Raw genomic sequence first — 24,800 nt, 5'->3', positions numbered from 1 at the left:
CAGCTCAAAGACAACGAGACGGAGCAGAGCAATCACAGAGAGAGACACGAGGTCCTGGACGAGGCCGAGTTCACAGAGGGTGCAAGATCCTGGACAGAGCAGAGCACGCACTGGATAATGTACAAGGACAGAGCAGAGCACGCACTGGCAGGTGTACAGGGACAGAGCAGAGCACTCACTGGAGGCGTATAAGGACAGGACGGAGCAGAGCACGCACTGGAAGTGTACAGGGACAGAGCGGAGCAGAACTCACACTGGAAGCGTACAGGGACAGAGCAGAGCAGAGCACGCACTGAAAGATTACAGGGACCTGGGAGAGCACCTACACTGGCAAGTACAGGAAATAATAATCAGGCGCCGAGGAACAGCCAAAGCCATCTGATATACCTGACACCGGCGCCAGGCAGGATCACTTTCAGGTTAGGACTCTGGCAGAAGCCTAGTGCATCCGGCGAGCGCACGGCCGAGGCCTAACAGTGCGCATGCATGGACACCGAGGGACCTGGGGAGACTGCAAGGCAGGAAGCATAGAGATAGCGCAGCGCGCCCCGATCCCGGCAGCCCGTCGGGAGACCGGAGCGTGGGGAGCGAGGGCGGACATGGCAGTAATAGTAACCCCCCTTACGTCCCTCCTTCTTATGTTTGGAGAGGAACCTCTTGAGAATACGGGGGCATGAATGTTCTCTCGGGGCTCCCAAGATCTCTCCTCAGGACCGAAACCCCTCCAGTCAATCAAAAAGAAGGTTCTCCCTCTATCCCTTTTCGAGGCCAGTATATCTTTTACCTCAAAGACATCCCCGGTGTTAATGGATGGAGGAGAGTGACTATATGTGGCATGGATCGATTGGCAACCACGGGTTTAAGGAGCGATACATGGAAGGCGTTGGGAATACGAAGCAAGGCAGGAGGCAACCTCAGTTTGTAGGTAACATCATTGACTCGCTTCAGGACTTCAAAAGGGCCGATGTAGCGGGGATCCAATTTGTAGGACGGAATCATGAGCCTGATATACTTGGACCCAAGCCAAACCATCTCACCCGGAAAAAACGTAGGGGAATCCAAGCGTTTCTTGTCTGCGTATCTCTTCATCTTGCCGGAAGCCTTCTCAAGTGCATCCTTAGTCTCCCTCCAGATCAGAGAAAATTCCTTCGACATGGAGTCAGCTGATTGGCAGGCCCAAGACAAGGGAAACTAGGAGAGGCATGTTGGAGTGTTGACCAAAAATGATTTAGAATGGAGACTTGGTATAAGATTCGCTGGGATGATTGTTATATGCGAACTCTGCCCAGGGAAGAAGGCTGACCCAGTTGTTCTGATGGACATTAGAAAAGTGCCGAAGTTAGGACGTCAGGACCTGGTTGACTCGTTCTACCTGGCCGTTAGTCTGAGGGTGCTAGGCCGAGGATAAATCCAGCGTTACCTTCATGAGTCTGCAGAGAGTCCTCCGGAAGCAAGAAATAAATTGTACATCTCTATCGGATACTATGTGTAGAGGGAAACCAGGAAACTTGAAAATGTGACTAACGAAAATATTTGCCAACTCTGGAGCAGATGGTAAGCTGGGTAAAGGAACAAAATGAGCCATTTATGAAAAACGGTCGACAACCACCAAAATAACCGCACAATCTGAGGAATGTGGCAGGTCAGTAATAAAATCCATGGCAATGTGTTGCCAGGGGGCCAAAGGTACTGGAAGGGGATGCAGGAGCCAGAGGGAAGTTGCCTTGGAGTCTTGTTCTTGGCACAGAATGGGCAAGAGGCCGTAAAATCCTCCACATCTTGACAGAGGGAAGGCCACCAGTAGTAGCGAGAGATGAGAAAAAGAGTCTTCTTGGTTCCAGCATGGCCAGCCAATTTAGAGGAATGACCCCAGCGAAGTATCCTGACCCTGTCGTTCTCTGCCACGAACATCTTACCCAGTGGTGGCGTGGTAACCCTGAGTGGAGCTACGGTGATTACCCTAGAAGGGTCGATGATGTGAGAAGAATCCTCTTCAGTATCCTCCGACTGAAAGGACCTGGAGAGAGCGTCTGCCTTAGCGTTCTTAATGCATGGCCGAAAGTGGAGTTCGAAGTAAAACCAAGCGAAGAACTGGGACCATCTGTCTTGTCGAGGGCTAAACCTTTGCACGGACTGAATGGATGCCATATTCTTGTGGTCGGTGTAGACAATAAAAGGATTTATGGCTCCTTAGAGAAGATACCGTCACTCCTCCAATGCCAACTTAATGCCTAACAATTCCCTGTGCCCGATGGAATAGTTGCCTTCTGAAGTGGAGAATGCTTTGGAGAAGAAACCGCAGGTGACTAGTTGACCCGAAGAAGACTTCTGGGAGAGAACAGCACCGACACCCGTGGACAAGGCGTCCACCTCGAGAATGAATGGCTTGCTAGCCACAGGACAATGCAATATAGGAGCCTCTGCAAACCTCCGCTTCAAGGTTAAGAAAGCCTCTTCCACCTCAGACGACCAGACTTTGGGATTGGATCATTTGCAGGTGAGAGATGATATCGGCTTAGTCAGTGATGAGAAATGAGAAATAAATTGTTGGTAATAGTTCATGAAGCCAAGATAGCGTTGAATGGCCTTAACCCCCTGAGGTTGTGGCCAGTTGAGAATGGCAGACACCTTTTCGGGATCCATTATGAGACCAGAATCGGAGATAACATAACCTAGAAAAGGTAAGGAAGTCTGTTTGAAAACGCACTTCTCGAACTTGGCGTAAAGCTGATTCTCTCGTAGTCGCAGCAATATCTGGCGAACATTCATTCTGTGGGTGGACAAGTCCGGAGAAAAAAACAGAATGTCATCCCGGTAAACCACCACGCAGGAGCATAACAGATCATGGAAGATGTCATCAACCAACTCTTGAAAAATCGTTGAAGCGTTGCAGAGATGAAGGGCATAACTATATACTCGTAATGGCCATCCCGGGTGTTAAATGTGGTATTTCACTCATCCCCGGAGCTAATTCAGACTAAGTTGTAGACCCCGCAAAGGTCAAGCTTAGTGAAGATTCTTGCTCCTCGCAGACGATTAAAGAGCTCAGGGATGAGCGGCAGTGGGTACTTGTTCTTGACGGTAATCTCATTGAGACCTCTGTAGTCAATACAAGGACGAAGTGAGCCGTCTTTCTTTTTGACAAAGAAGAATCCAGCGCCTGCGGGTGAAGAGGACTTTCGGATAAAGCCTTTAGCCAGATTCTCCGACATGGCTTGCTTCTCCGCTGGGGATAGAGGATAGATTCAACCCCTGGGGGTTGTAGAGCCAGGAATGAGTTCAATTGGGCAGTCGTATGGCTTTGGGTTCCTGGAGAACTGGGCCGATTTCTCAGATGACTACAGGTTCTACGCTAGGGATGGTGTTATGAATGGGTCACCGAGGAGGAGAGCAAGCCCAAGCTAAGCCACAGAAAACCAGAGAGGTTGGCAACTAAGCGGATTGCAGACCCCTGATCCTATCCACACAACTAGCAGTAGCCATGGAGCGTACCTACGATAATCCTAGACGCCTCGGTCCAGCTGGAGAGCTAACTAAGCCTAAAGCAAGAATGGGGAAATCTAAACTGCCCCAGAACAGACCCCAAAGGAATAGATAGCCCCCAAACATATATTGTCGGTGATACAAGGTGAAAACACAAACACAGGCAGGAAAATAGACTGAGCAAATGATGGGGCCCACACTGACTAGACAGGACAGAAAAGGAAAGACGCTGTCTGCAATCACACAAAAAACCCTGCAAAAAGTCCAACACGTCTGATGCAAAAAACACTGAAGTCGCACGACTTCGCCCAATATATCAGCACTCTGGTATATTCTGAAAGCAGAGCAAAAAGAGGCCAATCTAATAAAGGACAAAAACAAACTGGCACAAGCAGTAACATATGGACGGTGATTCGGCACAGCCTCAGCCGGAGCTGGCTGATCCACACAAAACTGAGATAGACAAAATCAGATCAAATGCAAACAGAATAGCAAATGAACACTTAGCTGAACATGCAGGGACTGAGCTGGAAACATCAGACCTCAGGAGGCAGAAGAAAATCACCAGCAGGGATAGCGGGAGTCGGCTGTCTTAAATCTCAATCTGAAACCCCAGATCTCCAGTCGTCGTCCTCATTATCAGGTGGCAAGCCTCGGTTAATCAGATCAGCTCCATTACCTCCAGTAACCACCAGAGTGAGCCCAGATAGAGAACTCGCAACCCCTCTGTCAATCTGACCAGCTCTACTACCTTCAGTAATAACCGGAGGGAGGCCAGAAAGCGAATTTACAACAGTACCCCCCCTTGAGGAGGGGTCACAGAACCCTCATCCACGCCACCAGGCCGATCAGGATGGGCCCGGTAAAAAGCACGAACCAATCTTTCGGCATGAATGTCAGAAGCAGAGACCCAAGAATTATCCTCCTGGCCATAACCCTTCCATTTGACCAAGTACTGGAGTCTCCGTCTAGCCAAACGTGAATCCAATATTTTCTCTACCTAATATTCCAAATTGCTTTAACCAATACAGGGTCAGGAGGCGCCGCCATAGGAACTACTGGCTCCACAAACCTCTTCAACAAAGATTTATGAAACACGCTACGGATCTTAAACGCAACTGGAAGAGCCAATCGGACAGAGACGGGATTAAGGATCTCCAAAATCTTATAAGGTCCAATGAATCTTGGCTTGAATTTTGGAGACGTAACCTTCATAGGAATATTCTTTGAAGACAACCAAACCATATCACCCACTTTAAACCTGGAACCAATGGTCCTATGGCGGTTGGAAAACCGTTGGGCCTTCTCCTGAGAGTGGGACAACTTATCCACCACTTGGTCCCAAATCTGCTGCATTCTCTCTACCACAGTGTCCACACTTGGGCAGGTCGAAGATTCCACCTGCCCTGAAGAAAATCGAGGATGAAACCCAAAGTTACAGAAAACGGGCGACATCAAAGTGGCAGAACTAGCTCTACTGTTTAGCGTGAATTCGGCCAAGGGCAAAAATGAGACCCAGTCATCCTGATCAGCAAATATGAAACATCTCAAATAGGACTCCAAAGTCTGGTTTGTTCTCTTAGTCTGCCCATTGGTCTGAGGATGAAATGCAGAAGAGAAAGATAACTGAATTCCCAGATTGGAACAAAAAGCTCCCCAAAATCTGGAAACAAACTGAACTCCTCTGTCCGACACAATGTTCTCAGGAATCTCGTGCAACCGAACCACCTGTTGTAAAAACAAGGGCACCAACTCAGAAGAAGATGGCAACTTTGGGAGTGGTACAAGATGGATCATCTTAGAAAATCTATCACAAATCACCCAGATATCAGTCATTCTCTGAGAGACAGGAAGATCGGAAATAAAATCCATTGAGATATGGGTCCATGGCCTCCTGGGCACCTGCAGGGGCATCAACAACCCACTAGAACGAGAACAGGGCTTGGACCGAGAACAAGTCCCACAGGACTTCACAAAATTCCTGACATCACAAGATAAGGCAGGCCACCAAAAAGATCAACTCACCAAATCTCTGGTACCGAAAATATCTGGATGACCAGCCAATGCGGTGCAATGAATTTCAGACATTACTCTCTTCCTCCACTGGTCAGGGACATATAATTTTCCCATAGGGCAACGTTCAGGTTTGTCCTCCTGAAATTCCTCCAGGGCACGTCTCAAATCGGGTGAGATGGCGGAAAGAACTACACACTCATTTAGAATGGCTCGGTCACATTGAGAGAATCGACAAAGAAACTACTAGAAAGGGCATCCGCCTTAGCATTCTTAGTGCCCGGAAGAAAAGAGACCACAAAATTAAAACGCGTGAAAAACAAGGCCCACCTAGCCTGTCTAGGATTCAAGCTGATTCAAGATAAATCAAATTCTTGTGGTCGGTGAAGACCACAACTTGATGTCTAGCTCCCTCCAAACAATGTCTCCACTCTTCAAATGCCCATTTCATGGCCAACAATTCCCGATTCCCCACGTCATAGTTACGTTCAGATGGGGAGAATTTTTGAGAAAGGAAGGCACAGGGATTCATCTTAGAAGTCACAGGATCTTTTTGGGACCAAACGGCTCCTGCACCAATCTCAGAAGCATCTACCTCCACCTGAAATGGGAGTGAGACATCAGGTTCCGTAGAACCGAAGCAGAAGTGAATCTCCGCTTAAGCTCCTGAAATGCCGAGACTGCTTCTGGAGACCAATTCACCACATCAGCGCCCTTTTTGGTCAGATCAGTCAGTGGTTTAACAATACCAGAAAAATTACTTATAAATTTACGATAGAAATTAGCAAAACCCAAAAACTTCTGGAGAGCCTTCAAAAAAGTGGGCTGAACCCAATCATATATGGCCTGTATCTTGGCCGGGTCTATTTCAATAGCAGACGGGGACAAAATGAATCCCAAAAATGAAATCCTCTGCACACCAAAGAGGCACTTCGATCCCTTATCATACAGAGAATTTTCCCTCAAAATCCGGAACACAGTCCGGACATGTTCCACATGAGAATCGCAATCACTGGAAAAAAATCAAAATATCATCCAGATAAATGATCAAAAACTTATCCACAAAGTCCCGGAAAATATCGTTCATAAAAGATTGGAAGACAGAAGGGGCATTAGTGAGCCCAAAAGGCATCACCAGGTACTCAAAATGTCCCTCCGGAATATTAAACGCCGTCTTCCATTCATCCCCGTGCTTGATGCAAATAAGATTATACGCCCCCTGAGGTCAAGCTTGGTAAACCGACAGGCACTTTTAACTCTGGAAAATAAATCACAAATCAGGGGTAACAGATACTGATATTTAACAGTGATTTTGTTAAGGGAACGATAGTCAATACATGGCCTTAATGAACCATCTTTCTTGGCCACAAAAAAAACCCCAGCACCTAAAGGTGAAGAGGATGGTCTAATATAACCCTTCTCCAATGACTCCTTGATATTAGATCGCATAGCATCATGTTTGGGTACCGATAAGTTGAAAAGCCGACACTTGGGAAATTTACACCCGGGCATTAACTCAATTGCACAGTCATAACTCCTATGAGGAGGCAAAGACGCAGACTTACTCTCACTAAATACATCAGAAAAATCAGCCAAATAGTCAGGAATATCATGAGACTGGGGAGAGGTGGAGAAAACAGGAGTGTCACTAATAACACATTGACAACCCCAACTCACCACAGACACAGATTTCCAATCCAAAACAGGATTATGAGTCTGCAACCAAGGAAAACCCAGAACAATAGTATCATGCAAATTGTGCAACACCAAAAATTTACAATTTTCTTGGTGGTCTGGGGCGACCCGCATTATCACCTGGGTCCAAAACTGGGGTTTATTCTCCGCCAATGGAGTAGCATCAATACCCCTTAAAGGTGTCATGCTTACCGTGACAGCAGTCAGGAGTGGCGTGCCTGTCAGGTGACAGAGATCCCTGTTCAGATAGATAGTGTACTGGAGGCGCGGTAGTCACAGAAGCCGGGCAGGAGAACAGCGTCAGGTGAGAAATCCTGCTCCAGGACCTGCGGGAGGGGAGGAGCGGCAGAGAAGCTCTCAGTGCCCGCAGGACCTTCCTACCATGAGACTGCACGTCAGGGGAGGGGGCGGAGCTCTCCTTCGAGATGCAGCAGCGCTGGTCAGAGGAATCAGCGCTACAGAGATTAATCAATAACCGTAATCAGACGAGCCAAGTGGTCATACACGAGTCAGGCAACGTAGTACAGGAGCAAGAATCAGAGGGTAGTCAATAGAAGCAGAGGGTCAGAACACGAGATAGCAGCAGAGGTACCAGAGGAGCAAACGTAGAGAGGTCAAGACAAAGCCAGGGGGTCAAACACGGGTCGGGCAGACAGGTACAAAGTCAGAATCCAAAAGCTGTAAACCAAGTCCAAAACAGGTCATACAGCAGGTAAACATACAGGAACAGGCGAGAGGCACAAACGGAGCAGGGTCGGGCACACTCACACTAGGAGTATAAACGACAGGGAGTGGTGCTCACCTGCAGCTATAAAAACCCTTCCTGGCCCCAAAGAGAGGCTCTCCCTATTAACCCCTGCACCACCTGTCCAGGATCCTGAATAAACCATGACAAAAGGGATAGGAGTCCGCAGGGGTATCATAGGAAAACCACAACGTTTAGCAAAGTCTAAATCCATATTCAAAGCTGCTCCTGAATCTACAAAAGCCTTAGCGGAAAATGTAGACAAGGAGCAGATCAGGGTAATTGCCAAAAGGAACTTAGGCTGTACACTGCCCACAGCAAATGTGTGAGCAAAACGCTTTTCTCGTTTAGGGCAGACAGAAATAGTATGAGAGGCGTCCCCACAGAAAAAACACAGCTTATTACGCCTTCTAAACTCCTGATGTTGCGCCCTAGACAAAACCCTATTGCATGGGTTCAGACATTTGTTCGAAAGGCGGCAACGCCTCTCGTGTAGTTTTACGTTCACGTAAACGCCGATCAACTTGAATGGCCAATGACATAGAATCGTCTAGACCAGAGGGAACAGGAAATCCCACCATAACATCTTTTACGGTTTCTGCCAAACCCTTCCAAAAGAGAGCTGCTAGGGTATCGTCATTCCATTTAGTAAGGACCGCCCACTTTTGGAATTTTTGACAATATAACTCTGCAGAATCCTGACCCTGGTTTAATGCCAATAAGGTTTTCTCAGCTTGATCAATAGCATTAGGTTCATCATACAACAACCCCAAGGCTTGAAAAATTGCGTCCACATTAGCCAGAATAGGATCTCCGGGTGTTAAAGAAAAGGCCCAATCCTGGGGATCACCGTGCAGCAGGGAGATGACAATTTTAACCTGCTGGACAGAGCTCCCCGATGAGTTAGGTTTCAAAGCAAAAAACAGTTTACAATTATTCTTAAAATTGAAAAATTTAGACCGATCCCCAGAAAACACATCAGGAGTAGGGATTTTTGGCTCAACAGCAGATGATTGAGCGAAATAGGCAGAAATTCCCCACACTTCAGCAGTGAGCTGCTCAACACGATCAGACAATTGCTTAGTCTCCATTTAGAAAAAGAAAAAAAATCTCTTCCTGCAGCCCCAGAAAAAAAATATACAAGAAAGAAAAATTCTGACACCCTTATTTCTCTTAAAAATTCTTTCCTACTTTAGAGTACCCTATAATCTACAGTTAGGCTGGTGATTCTGTTATGAATGGGTCACTGAGGAGGAGAGAAAACCCAAGCCAAGCCACAGAAAACCAGAGAGGTTGGTAACTAAGCGGATTGCAGACTCCTGATCCTATCCACACAACTAGCAGTAGCCGTGGAGTGTAGCTACGATGATCCTAGATGCCTCGGCACAGCTGGAGAACTAACTAAGCCTAAAGCAAGAAAGGGGAAATCTAAACTGCCCCAGAGCAGACCCCAAAGGAATAGATAGCCCCCAAACATATATTGTCGGTGAGACAAGGTGAAAACACAAACGCAGGCAGGAAAATAGACTGAGCAAATGATGGGGCCCACACTGACTAGACAGGACAGGAAAGGAAAGACACTGTCTGCAATCACGCAAAAAACCCTGCAAAAAGTCCAACACGTCTGATGCAAAAAACACTGAAGTCGCACGACTTCGCCCACTATATCAGCACTCTGGTATATTCTGAAAGCAGAGCAAAAAGAGGCCAATCTAATAAGGGACAAAAACAAACTGGTACAAGCAGTAACATATGGATGGTGATTCAGCACAGCCCCAGCCGGAGCTGGCTGACCTACACAAAACTGAGATAGACCAAACCAGATCAAATGCAAACAGAATAGTAAATGAACACTTAGCTGAACATGCAGGGACTGAGCTGGAAACATCAGACATCAAGAGGCAGAAGAAAATCACCAGCAGGGATAGAGGGAGTCGGCTGTCCTAAATCCCAACCTAAAACCCCAGATCTCCAATCGTCATCCTCATTATCAGGTGGCAAGCCTCTGGTAATCAGATCAGCTCCATTACCTCCAGTAACCACCAGTGGGAGCCCAGAAGGAGAACTCGCAACCCCTCTGTCAATCTGACCAGCTCCACTACCTTCAGTAATAACCAGAGGGAGGCCAGAAAGCGAATCAACAACAGGATGGGCTGCACCTCAATGGGGAAGGTGCAGCTGTGCTGGGGGAGAAAAGGGCTAGAAGGTTGGACGAGTGTTTAAACTAGGGTTGGGGGGGTATTCATTTTATAGGAGAGGACGTTAGTGCAGATAGACCGGACCTGACTAGCGGTGGACACATCGTCATAGGACACTCGACCCTACTATCTTTCTGATATGCTGACAACCGGATCACCGCTATTGGGCTCTTTACTTAGTGGCATATATTGATCACTGCCATACTATAAAGGGTTAATCTATTCACCCTATTAACACTCTCTACCTGACACTGATGAAGGTCTTGCAAGACTGAAACATTTGTTATTGTGACTACTGTATGTATTCTACACCACGATTAAATATCTTCACCTTATCCACTTGAGTGTGCCAAGTTATCTATTCTAGTGCAGATAGAGACCTGGGCACAAATAATGAAATTGGGAGTGGGGGAGGCATGGGGGGTGGGGTTAGAACAGTTAATATTTTAAGAAAGAATAAAGGTACAGAGAGATACATAAAGTGCATGTATACTAATGCCAAAAGCCTCACCAACAAAATGGAGGAATCAGAATTAATTTTGTTGCAACATAACTATGACATGGTGGGGATATCAGAGACATGGCTGGACAAGAGCCATGACTGGCTGTTAATTTACAGGGCTATAGTCTGTTCAGAAATGACCATACAAATAAGCGAGGGGGGGTGTGCTTATATGTAAAATCATCCTTAAATCCCATCCTGTGTGATAACATATGTGAATCTAATGAAAATGTAGAGTCTCTGTGGGTGGAGATAAGGGGAGGGAGAAAAAATAATAAATTACTTATAGGGGTTTATTATGTCTCCAAAAATAATGGAAGCAATGGAGAATATCCTCGTAAAGCAAATAGATGAAGCTGCGACTCAAGGAGAAGTCATTATTATGGGAGACTTAAACTACCCTGAAATACATTGGGGAACAGAAACCTGCAGTTCCAGCAAAGGTAATAGGTTTTTGACAACTATGAGAGACAATTACCTAACATGATCAGGGATAAAAATTCTCTATTAAATGTCAACTGCTTAACCCAGCAGGAAGTACGGCGGCGTCTAAAAATCACTAAAATTGACAAATCCCCAGGCCCGGATGGGATACACCCCTGAGTACTGCAGGAATTAAGCACAGTCGTAGATAGACCATTATTTTTAATGTTTAAAGATTCCATAATAACAGGGTCTGTACCACAGGACTGGCGTATAGCAAATGTGGTGCCAATATTCAAAAAGGGTACAAAAACTGAACTTGGAATTTATAGGCCAGTGAGCTAAACCTCTACTGTGGGTAAAATCCTGGAGGCTTTTCTGAGAGATATTATACTGGAGTATCTGAAGAAGAATAACCTCATGACCCAATATCAACATCAGTTTACGAGGGACCGTTCCTGTCAGACTAATCTGATAAGCTTTTATGAAGAGGTAAGTTCCGGACTGGACCAAGGGAATGCAGTGGACGTGGTGTACATGGACTTTTCAAAAGCTTCTGATACGGTGCCACACAAAAGGTAGATACATAAAATGAGAACAATGGGGATAGGGGAAAATATGTGTAGGTGGGTTAAGAGCTGGCTCAGGGATAGGAAACAAAGGGTGGTCATTAATGGAGCACACTCGGACTGGGTCACGGTTAGCAGTGGGGTACCACAGGGGTCAGTTTTGGGCCCGCTTCTTTTTAGCATATTTATTAATGACCTTGTAGGGGGCATATTGTTAGGGCTGGCGGAATGCAACAAATAATAAAATAATAATAAGGTGCGTTCACAGCCCGGGGTCCACCGTGCAAAGGTGGTAAACTGCTGCTTAGCAATTGCAGCTGTATATAGCGGTATACAATAGGTCACACGTGGGTTAAGGTCACCCGGTGTGAACAGGAGCGGACTCTGTTACGTCACAGAGCCATAGTACCGTGGAACATAAATGCCGGAGCCTGTTAAAACACACAGCACTCGTAAAGAGAGCGCTCAGTAAATGGTCATAGAACTCAGCCCCAAGGACACGAGGTCTGAGTCCCTCTAGACTTACTGAGCGTGCGGCGTCGCACCTGCGGATGCCTCTAATGGACGCTGACCACCGAGGAGTGCAGGCTATGTGAACCGTGGCGTACAAAGCCACCGATGAATGCTGATGGCAGTCTCTGACTCAGCCTCTACCTGGACCTCAGCCTGGGCGCTAGCAGGCTAGGCTACACAACACATGCGTACCAAGGGTAGGGGTTTCATAATGAGTCATTCACCAGAGACATTCATACATGCATACAACACTTACTCCACATGGTCAAATCTTTTTCTATATTAGCACGTGGCCGAGCGGCCATGCGAACCTTTTATAGCAGTGTCCTTCAGGGACCTTCCTGATGGTCCAATCCGAGCTGGAGAAGGACCTGAGCATGTGACCTCCGATCTCCAATGAGAGATCGTCCCACGGGCAGGGCCGGCTCCAGGTTTTTGAGGGCCCCGGGCAAAAGAGTCTCAGTGGGCCCCCCCTTTAACACATACCACGATTCATGCCGTGTGACATCGTGGTGCTGGCCAAAAACGGACTTGTCTCCGTGTGGATCACACGGACACGCATGTGATCCACACGGACACTCGCTCTGTGGCAAAACACGTTCATGTAAAGGAGGCTATTGATTAGTGTACGCATGATAGAAAGAAGAGAGAGAGAAAGAAATAATAGAGAGAGAGAACAGAAAGAAAGAAAGAGAGGGGAAAGAACAGAGAAAGAAAGAACAGAGAGAAAGAAAGGAAGAACAGAGAGAGAAAGAAACAGAGAGAGAAAGAAAGAAAGAAAGAAAGAGAAAGAAAAGAGAAAGAAAGAAAGAAAGAAAGAAAGAAAGAAAGAAAGAAAGAAAGAAAGAAAGAGGGGAAATAATGAACAGAGAGAAAGAAAGGAAGAACAGAGAGAGAAAGAAACAGAGAGAGAAAGAAAAGAACATAGAGAAAAAGAAAGAAAGAGGGTAAAAAAAGAACAAAGAGAGAAAGAAAGGGGAAAGAATGAAAGAACAAAGAGAGAAAGAAAGAGGGGAAAGAAAGAACAGAGAGAAAGAAGAAAGAAAGAAAAAGAACAGGGAGAAAGAAAGAGTGGACAGAAAAAAAGAACAGAGAGAGAGAAAGAAAGAAAGAAAGGGGGGAAAAAAGAACAGAGAGGGAGAGAGAAAGAAAGAGGGGAAAGAAAGAACAGAGAAAGAAAGAACAGAGAGAGAAAAAGAGTGGACAGAAAAAAAGAGGGGAAAGAAAGAACAGAGAGAGAGAAAGAAAGAGAGGAAAGAGAGAACAGAGAGAGAGAAAGAACAGAGACAGAACGTAAGAAAGAAAGAGGGGACAAGAAAGAGAACAGAGAGAGAGAGAAAGAAAGAACAGAGAGAGAAAAAAAAGATTAGAGAGAAAGAACAGAGAGAGAGAAAGAAACAGAGAAAGAAATATTCTATAAAGATACCATAGCAGCCCGGCTCCCATTGTCGTGCCCACCTGAGCCTCCTGGTGCAGGGCATATCATGATCTGCTCACATTGCCAACATCCCCGATTCCAAGGCGGTCCCGCTGTCCACTCTGTCAAAATCGGGACTGTCTCGCTGGATCCGGGATGGTTGGGACTCGGGAGGTATAAATGCTCCCCACCATACACCTCGTACACGCGCGGATCTGCTTTGTATGCCTCGTACACACACGTCTCCGCTCCGTACACGTAGTACACCCCTGGCTCTGCTCCACTCCAGAAACACATGGCTCAGCTCCGTACAAACAGGGCTCCGTTCCATACACCTCGTACACACACGGCTCCGCTCCGTACACCACGTACACATGCAGCTCCGCACACCTCATACACACATGGCTCCACTCTGTTCACCTCGTACACACATGGCTCTGCTCCGGTACACCTCGTACACACATGGCTCTACTCCGGTATACCTCGCACACACGGCTCCGCTCCGTACACCTCGTACACACACGGCTCTGCTCCGTACACCTCGTACACACACGGCTCCGCTCCGTAGACCTCATACACACAGGTCTGCTACATCCACCATGTAAACCCCTCTTGACCCCACACATAAGTACACACACAGCCCTGCTACATCCACCTTGTAAACCCCTCCTGACCCCACACATAAACTTTACCTCATCCAGACCAGCACCAAATGATGCGACTAGCACAGCAGAGTCCTGCAGCCACCCTGATCATGTGACCCCTGACTCCTCCCCTCCTGTGACCTCATCACAGGTCCTGTGCCGCACACAAGATTACAGCCGAAGCGATGATCATTGCTGGCTGTAAGGGGCTGCGTGGGTCCCTCGGGGAGAGCGCAGGATGGGTACACAAAATAAAGGTAACCAGCTCACCTGCTTTCTTGGCTAGTAGTGGTGCGTGGAAGCATGGATATTTCGTGAAGCCACACGTGGAGTAAATCAATAATAAAAAAGTTTCCAGCTTCCAAATATACAAAAATGTATTCAAGGCATAAGAACAAGGATAAACGGACATGCCCCATCATAGTGGAAAGACACAGCAACGCGTATCGAACAATATGTTCTTTTTCAAGCTGATTCCCCTGACTCCTCCCCTCCTGTGACCTCATCACAGGTCCTGTGCCGCACACAAGATTACAGCTGAAGCGATGATCATTGCTGGCTGTAAGTGGCTGTGTGGGTCCCTCGGGGGGAGCGCAGGATGGGGTCGGTACATGGGGGCGTGGCAGTGCCGGCGGGTATCCCAGTGTGAGTGGGCCCCCTGTCTCACCAGGGCCCCAGCACTTGCCCAGGTGCTGACGCCGGCTCTGCCCACGGGCATGCTCAGTGGACCGAAAGGAGGACTTAGTCCCTGGAGTAGCTCGCTGCTGACCAGCATGCGTTGCTATAGCTGGACCAGAGGTGGTAGCAGCAACCAAACCCACAGAGCTGGTCTGAGCAGAGTGCCAGGATCGAAGAGTCTGCTGAGCAGCCTCCTCTGCGGCTGGGGAGGAATGGGAGACTGCTGAATGCAAGGCTCGGGATTCCTGCTGTGCAGCGACAGGAACCCGATGACTAACACATACAGAGTAGAATTTCAATATTTGCAAATGACACTAAACTCTGCAGGGTAATCAATACAGAGGAGGATAATTTTATATTACAAGAGGATTTATGTAAACTAGAAGCTTGGGCTGATAAATGGCAAATGAGCTTTAATGGGGATAAATGTAAGGTCATGCACTTGGGTAGAACAAACAAGATGTATAATTATGTGCTTAATTGTAAAACACTGGGCAAAACTGTCACTGTAAAAGACCTGGGTGTATGGGTGGACGACAAACTCACATTTAGTGGCCAGTGTCAGGCAGCTGCTACAAAGGCAAATAAAATAATGGGATGCATTAAAAGAGGAATAGATGCTCATGAAGAGAACATAATTTTACTCCTATACAAGTCACTAATGCGACCACATTTAGAATACTGTACACAGTTCTGGTCTCCGGTGTATAAGAAAGACATAGCTGAACTACAGCGGGTGCAGAGAAGAGCGACCAAGGTTATTAGAGGACTGGGGGGTCTGCAATACCAAGACAGGATATTACACTTGGAGTTATTTAGTTTGGAAAAACGAAGGCTTAGGGGTGATCTTATTACAATGTATAAATATATGAGGAGACAGTACACAGACCTTTCTAATGACCTTTTTACTCATAGACCTGAGACAGGGACAAGGGGGCATCCTCTACGTCTGGAGGAAAGAAGGTTTAGGCATAATCAGAGACACTGATTCTTTACTGTAAGAGCAGTGAGACTATGGATCTCTCTGCCGTATGATGTTGTAATGAGTGATTCCCTACTAAAATTTAAGAGGGGACTGGATGTCTTTCTTGAAAAATATAATGTTACAGGTTATAGACACTAGTTTCCTTGATCCAGGGAACTAGTCTGATTGCCGTATGTGGAGTCAGGAAGGAATTTTTTTTACCCAAAGTGGAGCTTACTGTTTGCCACATGTTTTTTTTTTTGCCTTCCTCTGGATCAAAATGTTAGGGCATGTAGGTTAGGATATGGGTTGAACCAGGTGGACTTAAAGTCTTCCTTCAACCTTAATAGCTATGTTACTACGACAGTAAAAACAAAGGCCTTGCGCAACCCTCTCCTTCCGACACAGATCCACTATTTTGATCCGATCAACCTGCATAGGTTCAGGTGCGGGAGCGGAAGGGGAGGCCAAAGGGAAATTAAATCCTCTAGGGAGGTAGGAGTATCCCGACTCGCAAGTTCGTCCTTATTTTGGCCCAACAACTCTTGCCAGAATGCACCGACTAGTGCCTCGTTATTCCACCCCAGTTCTGAGGACAGAGTACAAAAACGAATGGCATATTGCCCAAAACTGAGGGAGCCTTGGTGGAGATTAAAGAGGGACTCAGTGGCTGAGGCTACGCGACCTGGTTCATCAAACACTCTGTGGAAGGTCTCCACAAAGGTTGACAGCTAAGAGGTTATGGAATCATCCGGCTCCCACAGAGGATTAACCCAAGCCAGAGCCTCCCCCTCTAAATGAGAAACCACAAACGCCACCTTAGCCCGATCGGTGGGGTATTGATGCGGAGATAATTCAAAATGTAGACAGCATTGATTCAAAAAAACCCAGCACACCTTGGGATCGCCATTATACCGGGGTGGTTTACCAAGTCGGGGTGGAGGATGCGGAATGGGATCAGGATTATGAGACAGAGCTTGTGCAGAAGGCGAGGCGGCAGACTGAAGGGATAACAGACGGTCATCCACAAAAGTAATATAGCTTAAAATGCGAGTCTCGGTGTCACACTGCTGAACAAGCTCCTGTTGGAGACTGGCAAGCTGGGAAGCATTCCCTCTGTCAAAATTCTGTAAGGCAGACAACTGGGACTCCATGGACTTCATGAAAGACATTATACACGTCTGATTCTCCCTCAAGTACACCAACTTCTTTTGAGCAGCAGCCGAGGCACCTGCAGTTTCTCTTATGAAACGTAGAGTGGACCCATTGGATCGCGGTGCCGACCGATCCTGGGCGAGCTGGCCAAGTGGAACCGATCCCAATACAGGGACCGTTAGGGGCAGGCCCAGGAGGAAGGTAAACCGCAATAGCTAGTGACAGAGGAACAGCTCAAGGACAACGAGAAGAATCAGGGTACTCACAGAGAACAAGATGGAGCAAAGCAGCCGCAGAGAGACGCAGGGGTCCTGGACGAGGTCGAGTTCACAGAGGGTGCGAGATCCTGGACAGAGCAGAGCATGCACTGGAAGACATACAGGGACAGAGCAGAGCAGAGCATGCATTGGCAGGCGTACAGGGATAGAGCAGAGCACGCACTGGAAGTGTACAGGGACAGAGCAGAGCTACGCATGCACTGGAAGCATACAGGGACAGAGCAGAGCACGCACTGGAAGCATACAGGGATTGGGGAGAGCACCTACACTGGCAAGTGCAGGAAATAATAATCAGGCGCAGAGGAACGGCCCAAGTCCATCTGATATACCTGACACCGGGCTCCCGGCGGGATCACTTCCGGGTCAGGACTCTGGCAGAAGCCTAGTGTACCCAGCAAGCGCGCAGCCGAGGCCTAAGAATGCGCATGCGCGGACAGTGAGGGACCTGGGGAGACTGCAAGGCCGGGAGCATAGAGACAGCGCGGTGCGCCCCGATCCTAGCAGCCCGTTGGGAGACCAGAGCACGGGGAGCGTGGGCAGACATGGCGGTAATATGCAGTTTTTATCCAAGGGCCATATATGTCAAAGTGCCAGGGCAGTGATACATGGCAGGTGGACAGGGCAGGAGGCAGGTAAGCCAAGCAAGGCAGCTGAAGATACTTGTTTTCAGTTCATTTGCCTTGCACCCTATGTATGTGTATAAACTGTGTTCCAAATTGTTATGCAAAAAGAGTTTAGGAGTGATAAGGTTAGAATTTTTTTGTTTGCCATTTAAACTCATTGATGGTGATGTGTGTCAGGGCTCTTTATATCACTGAAAGCAATTGCAGATACCTGTGCAAATTAGTTTGGCAGGTGTGTCCAAATAAAGGCAAGACTACTTCAGAAGGCTGTTCCACATTATTAAGCAGCCTACATTTTTTGCCAAATGGGAAAGAAAAAGGATGTGTCGGCTGCTGAGAAGCAACAAATTGTGGAGTATTTAGGTCAAGGCATGACTACAATCAACATTGCCAAGACACTTCATCGTGATCATCGCACAAGCACAATCAAGAAGTATGTAGCTGATTCCCAGCACACATGTGTGCGTGCTGATAAGGAAAAATTGAGGACTCTTTCCAACAGGCAATTGCGTCAGGTTAAAAGAGCAGCTGCAAAAATGCCTTATCATAGCAGCAGACAAGTTTTGAAGCTGCTGGTGCCTCCAACGTCCCCTGAACAACAAGATGCAGGGTCCTTCAGAGGTTTGCAGCTGTGCGTAAGCCATCCTGTTGACCACCTCTATCCACTGCACACAAGCAGAAACGGCTCCAGTGGGCCAAACGATACATGAAGACTGACTTCCAAACTGTTTTGTTCACCGATGAGTGCCGTGCAACGCTCGATGGTCCAGATGGATGGAGTGGAGGATGGCTGGTTGATGGACACCCCATGAAAACACGGCTTAGGCGCCAACAAGGAGGAGGTGGAGTAATGTGTTTTGGGCTGGAATCATGGGGAGAGAGATTGTCAGCTCCTTTAGAATCCCTGAAGGGGTAAAGATGAACTCCATAATCTATGTGGAGTTTCAAAAACAGCACTTCCTGCCATGGTTCAAGAAGAAGAACCGTGCTTTCCGCAGCAAGATCATTTTCATGCATGATAATGCACCGTCTCATGCTGCTAATAACACATCTGCATCTCTGGCTGCTATGGGTATAAAAGAGGACAAACTTATGGTGTGGCCACCATCTTCCCCTGACCTCAACCCCATTGAGAACCTCTGGAGCATCATCAAAAGGAGTGTCTATGATGGCGGGAGGCAGTTCACATCTAAGCAACAGCTCTGGGAGGGTATTCTGTCCACATGCAAAACAATTGAAGCACAAACCATCCAAAAACTGACAAATTCAATGGACGAGAGAGTTCAGAAGCTTCTTTCGAACAAGGGGTCCTATGTGCAAATGTAACATCACCTAGAATAAAGTTTTGACTTGAAAACTGTTTGATTTCATTTTGTAATAAGCTGATAATGCTTATAATTTCACAATTGACCATTTTTTTGTTCAAAATAAAAAGGTTGAAAACTCTGCTGTGCATTATAATTTGGAACATGCATTTTGAGTGTTTCTTATTTTTAAAAATATACTGTTTTCATAGGCAGTTTGTTCAAAACCATTGCAATTATACTAGAATATTAGATGACTGGAAAATAACAATGACTGCAATTCATAAAGGTAATTTAGAGAAAATATGAGAAAATATTTTTTGCATAATAATTTGGAACACAGTGTAATTTACATTATAGCTGCTGCAATCACTTACATCTACCATCCTTTCACACACTTTGTGCACTCCATCCATATCAGCCCCTCTCTCCTATGTACAGCGTTCACGCGCTTTTCACAATCTTAATCTACATAAGTCCATTCACTCCCACCATACAACATAAGAGACGCTCTTACAAATCTCTTAACCATCTGCTTACTCTCTAGTTCTCTTTCTCCTAGTCAGCAGGAGATATCGCTCCTAACTTCAGCCATTCTTGTACTAATAAGTTAAGCTCCTCCCGTGCTACACTCAGAAACCCTGCAAATCTCATTAATATTCCTTGTGTGCCTTAGGCCTGTTTCACACTTACGTTTCTGCAGTCAGTTGCCAGCTGCCAAAAAGGCGGAGAATGGATCCGTGACCGTCGAAACACCAACGGGAGCCACCGGACCGTTGGTGTGACGGGATCCGTCGATCTAGGAGCGTTAAAGGAACCGCGGTCCTGTAAAAAAATTTTACCGGCGATATAGCGGGGCCGCGAGAAGAGAGTGGGGAACTCACCGGCATGATCCGGTGATCGCGATTTGGATGTAGATTGCGGCCGGGATATGGAGCGCGATCGCGCGTGAGTTGGAGCGTGATCGTGCGTGACTTGGAGCGCGATCGCGCGTGAGTTGGAGCGCGATCCCGCTGGAGCATCGCGGGAGTTGGAGCACGATCCCGCCCGATCATCGCGGGAGTTGGTGCGCGATCCCGCCCGATCATCGCGGGAGTTGGTGAGCGATCCTGTCGGAGCATCGCGGGAGTTGGAGCGCGATCACGCCGGAGCATGGCGGGAGTTGGAGCGCGATCCCGACCAATCATCGTGGGAGTTGGTGCGCGATCCCGCCCGACTCGCGCGATCACGATTATCGCAAGAGAGAGAGATTTTAGCGGCTCTCGGGCGGGCGGTAGTTAAGGGTTAAAATGCTTCCCGGAGTGAAAATAGCGGACCGTCACTGCAAAAAAACGTTGCAGGGTCCGTCTCATCCGCCCGGGAGCTGCTAAAATCGTCAGCTTAGTGACCCAATACAACAGCTCTCCATTTAATGCAAAATATGGATACCTAGTGTCAGCCCCCTGGCTCCTGGGCAACCCCATTTATCATGGTCACATTTTCCAATGCCCCTTTTAGGGTAAAATCTCGCATTTGAACAGTCCCGAAATTTCCAACAGAAACCCCAATCTCAGGAATCACTGCCTCACTGGCCCCCGTCTCGTCCTCGTTACCAGCCAGGACACACAATTCATCCACTTCTAACTGCAATGAAGTTCCCTCAGGGTTGAACAGGCTCCTGTCTGGCACATTTGGTATTCCCGACTTCCCGAACAAGTCCCAGAATAGAATAGGCTAAAGTCCTGCTCTATTATCACCGTGTGTAGTAAGTCCTTAATCACCCCAACCTCATTCTACTCAACCTTACAGTTAGTTTTTATAGTCACTCTGGCAATGGGATAGAACTTGACATCCCCATGGATACAGCGGACACCCACGTTTTTCCCTGGGACCAACTGGTGGGAGAGCTGCAGATGCAGGAGGTCAAATATCTGGGACCGAGGCAGTTTATCTCCATAATATGCCCAGTGGTGAACCCTTTGCTCTCTCACTGACATAGTCACTTTTACGGATCTGCAACACAGGACTAGGGTAGAAGGGGGAAAACTGACTCTGCACTATGACTAGACTGATACCCTACAATGGAGTGGGTGACCCATTCCTTGCGAATAGACCCACCGACGATCCTAGGTTAATCTCAAGCGAAGACCTATAGATAGGGGGAAGGGGGTCCCTGAAAGATCTAAGGACTGGGTACAAAAACGGGTCACCTCCTAATAGAAAACACAGAGAAGGCTGCACACACCAACTGAAAACAGAAACTAAGACTAGCAGAACCAGAGGTCCCAGCACTGCACAACTTAAACACACAGAAGGCAAAGCAAAGCAGCAAGCCAGAACTCAAGCGGATTAACACTGTTGTCCAGCAAGGACTGGGAGACAGGTGCTGGTTAATAAAGAGTGATACAATCACCTGACCCAAGACAAACCCAGCACCAAAGAAAAGGACCAGCAGCCAGAACACCACAAGAAAATGGCGGATATTCACAAACTAAACAGATTCTAACAGTACCTCCCCTTTAACGAGGACCCCCCGGATCCTCTAGGCCGGGCCTTATTCGGAAATCTCCTGTGAAAAGCCTTAATTAACCTTGAGGCTGAGACGTCCACAGCTTTCACCCAGGAATTGTCCTCGGGACTGAAACCCTTCCAGGACACGAGATACTGTAACTCTCCTCTGTACCACCTGGAGTCAAGAATGTGTGAAATCTCAAACTCGCAGTCCTCATCAATTGGAGGAGCAGAAGGCATAGCCACCTTATTTGGTGTGTCAACTTTCTTCAGCAAAGATACATGAAAAACTGAATTAATTTTCCAGGGCGAAGGAATGTCTAATCTCACCGCTGCCGAGTTGACAATCTGAACCACTTTGAAGGGTCCTACAAACTTAGGCCCTAACTTTTTAGAAGGGATCTTCAAACCCAGATTCCTAGAGGACAACCAAGCCATGTCCCCAACAACAAACCTCGCCTCCCTTCTTTTGTCAAAATATTTCTTAGACCTCCTATTAGCCTGATTCAGATTATGGCACACACTGGTCCAAACCCTTTCCAAATTTCCAGAAAAATTCTCCTCCTCAGGCACCGCCGCCCCAATCCTAGAAAGGGGACCGAAATATAGATGCTTCCCAATACAACAAAAAAAAGGAGAACACCCAGCCGAAGAAGACGTATGATTATTAAGAGCAAACTCAGCTAATGGTATATATTCTGACCACATCTTCTGATTGTCTGCTACAAAACATCTCAAAAACTGCTCAACGTCCTGGTTCTTCCTCTCGGTCTGTCCATTGGACTCCGGAAGATAACCTGATGAAAATGACAAATGAACCTTAAGTCTGTCACAAAAGGCACGCCAAAATCGAGTCACAAACTGTGGTCCCCTATCAGAGATAATGTCCGTGGGAACGCAAAGGAGTCTGACAATCTCTTTCACAAATGCCCTGGCAAGTGTCTAAGCGCAGGGTAATTTATTGAACGGGACCAGATGACACGTCTTACTAAACCGGTCCACTACAACCCAGATGACAGAAAAACCCTCAGAGACCTGCAGGTCAGTGATAAAATCCATTGCAAGATGCGTCCATGGAAAACTAAGAACCCCTAACGGGCAAAGCAACCCTTCCATCAGAGCATGAGAAGCCTTAGACCTAGCGCGACACACCCACTTGACAATTTCGCCAGCCACCAGAAACTCCGACCGATCAACTTTCTAGTTTCGGCAATCCCTGGATGACCCGCCAAACGAGACTCATAACATTCCGTAAACAAAGCTCTCCTCAGGATTTTAGGCACAAATAATTTCCCATACGGAGTGTTAGTTGGTGTCGCATCCTGGGCTTTAAGAATGCTATTTTCCATCTCAGAACCTAATGCTGCCACCACCACCCCTCTCTAGAGAATAGATTCCTCCTTTTCAGTATTAACCGCTGGGGAGAAACTTCGAGACAAAGCATCAGCTTTAACATTCTTTGTCCCAGGGATATATGTCACAGAGAAATGGAACCGGACAAAAAACAATGCCCACCTAGCTTGACAGGCATTCAAGCGTTTAGCAGCATCCAGATAGATCAGGTTCTTATGATCAGTAAAAACTTGTATAGGATGTCTAGTGCCCTCCATAAAATGTCGCCAATGCTCAAACGTAAGCTTAATAGCCAGCGATACTCGGTTCCCAACATCGTAGTTGAGCTCCGCCTCCGAAAATTTCTTAGCAAAGATCGCACAGGGATGTACCCCATCCTCTCCTTCCTGTGACAGAACAGCCCCCACTCCTACTGATGAGGCATCCACCTCTACCAGAAAGGGCTTAGTCTCATCTGTCTGGATCAAAACGGGAGCAGAGCTAAACCTCTCCTTGAGATGCTCAAAAGCCTTAACAGCCTCAGGGGACCATTGGACAGTATTAGAACCCTTCTTGGTAAGATCAGTAAGGGGTTTTGCGATAACAGAAAAATAAAAAATTATTTATGAATTTTCTATAATAATTAGCAAACCCCAGGAATCTCTGAATCGACTTCAAGCATTCAGTTCTAGGCCACTCCAATACCGCCTGAACCTTCACCGGGTCCATCTCAAACCCGTCACTGGAAACATAGTACCCCAAGAAACTAATTTTCTGTACTGCAAACTCGCATTTCTCCAGTTTAGCAAAGAGTGTGTTTTCTCTCAGAATCTGCAGAACCTCACGGACTCTCTGCCAATGCGACTCCAGATCAGGCGAGTAGATCAAAATATCATCCAAATAAACAATAACACTCCTTCCGATCAACTGCCTCAGATTGTCATTAATTAAATTTTGAAAGCACGCCGGAGCATTTGTAAGGGTGAAAGGCGTTACTAGATATTCAAAATGACCTTCTGGGGTATTAAAGGCTGTCTTCCATTCATCGCCTTCTTTTACCCGCAGCAAATTATATGCCCCATGGAGATCGATCTTGTAGAACCACTTGGCTCCAACTAATTGGTTAAACAAATCCGCAATTAGCAGCAAGGGGTAAGGATTGAGCACAGTGATCTTATTAATCTCCCTGAAATCCAGACACAGCCTAAAGGGCATGTCACACTAAGAGATATCGCTAGCAATATCGCTATAACTAGTGATGTTATAGCGATATTGCTAGCGATATCGCTGTGTCTGATACTTACCTACGATCGGCTCCCCCGCTGGTTATCGCTGATTGCGCGAGAACGTCCTGGACTGTTTCTCGTCGTCAGCTTCCTGCGGCGCTTCCTGCTGTGACGACGAGCGACGCGTGGAGCCGGGCGGGAGGACGCAGGATCGCCTAGTGTGACAGGTAAGTAGCGACCCCCGTCCCCAGCGATGTCGCTGGTGAGATTTGCCTGTGTGGCAGCTCACTAGCGACCACTTAGCGATGTACCAGCGATCCTGACCGCGTCATATCGCTGGTCGGGATCGCTGGTACATCGCTAAGTGTGACAGTACCTTAAGGCACCAATCTTTTTTTTTTACAAAAAAGAATCCCACGGCCACAGGGGATTTAGAGGGTCTTATATAACCTGCAGCAAGACTAGTCTGCAGGTATTCCTTTAACTCATCCCTCTCGGGAATCGTCAAATTAAATAAACGACTCTTAGGGAAAGTAGCACCTGGGACG

The 24,800-nt window shown here is 47.1% G+C and overlaps 1 protein-coding gene across 2 annotated transcripts in view; it reads right to left on the bottom strand.

The window, feature by feature from the left end:
• The window catches only part of CCDC177 (coiled-coil domain containing 177), a 246,816-nt gene that overhangs the window by 73,227 nt on the left and 148,789 nt on the right, over window positions 1-24,800 (bottom strand). Inside the window, exon 1 of one of the 2 annotated variants that reach the window (XM_073552158.1) lies at window positions 14,251-14,272. The exons of the other annotated variant lie outside the window; for it this stretch is intronic. The gene's annotated coding sequence lies outside the window, so the exon portion shown is untranslated. Of the gene's footprint in view, window positions 1-14,250; window positions 14,273-24,800 lie in introns of those variants that run through there. 2 annotated transcript variants of the gene reach the window in all.

Source organism: Dendrobates tinctorius, unplaced genomic scaffold (genome assembly GCF_039654945.1).
Source record: "Dendrobates tinctorius isolate UK_male_01 unplaced genomic scaffold, ASM3965494v1 ptg000186l, whole genome shotgun sequence".
Lineage (NCBI taxonomy): Eukaryota > Metazoa > Chordata > Amphibia > Anura > Dendrobatidae > Dendrobates > Dendrobates tinctorius.
This window is presented reverse-complemented; position numbering and strand designations above follow the sequence as displayed.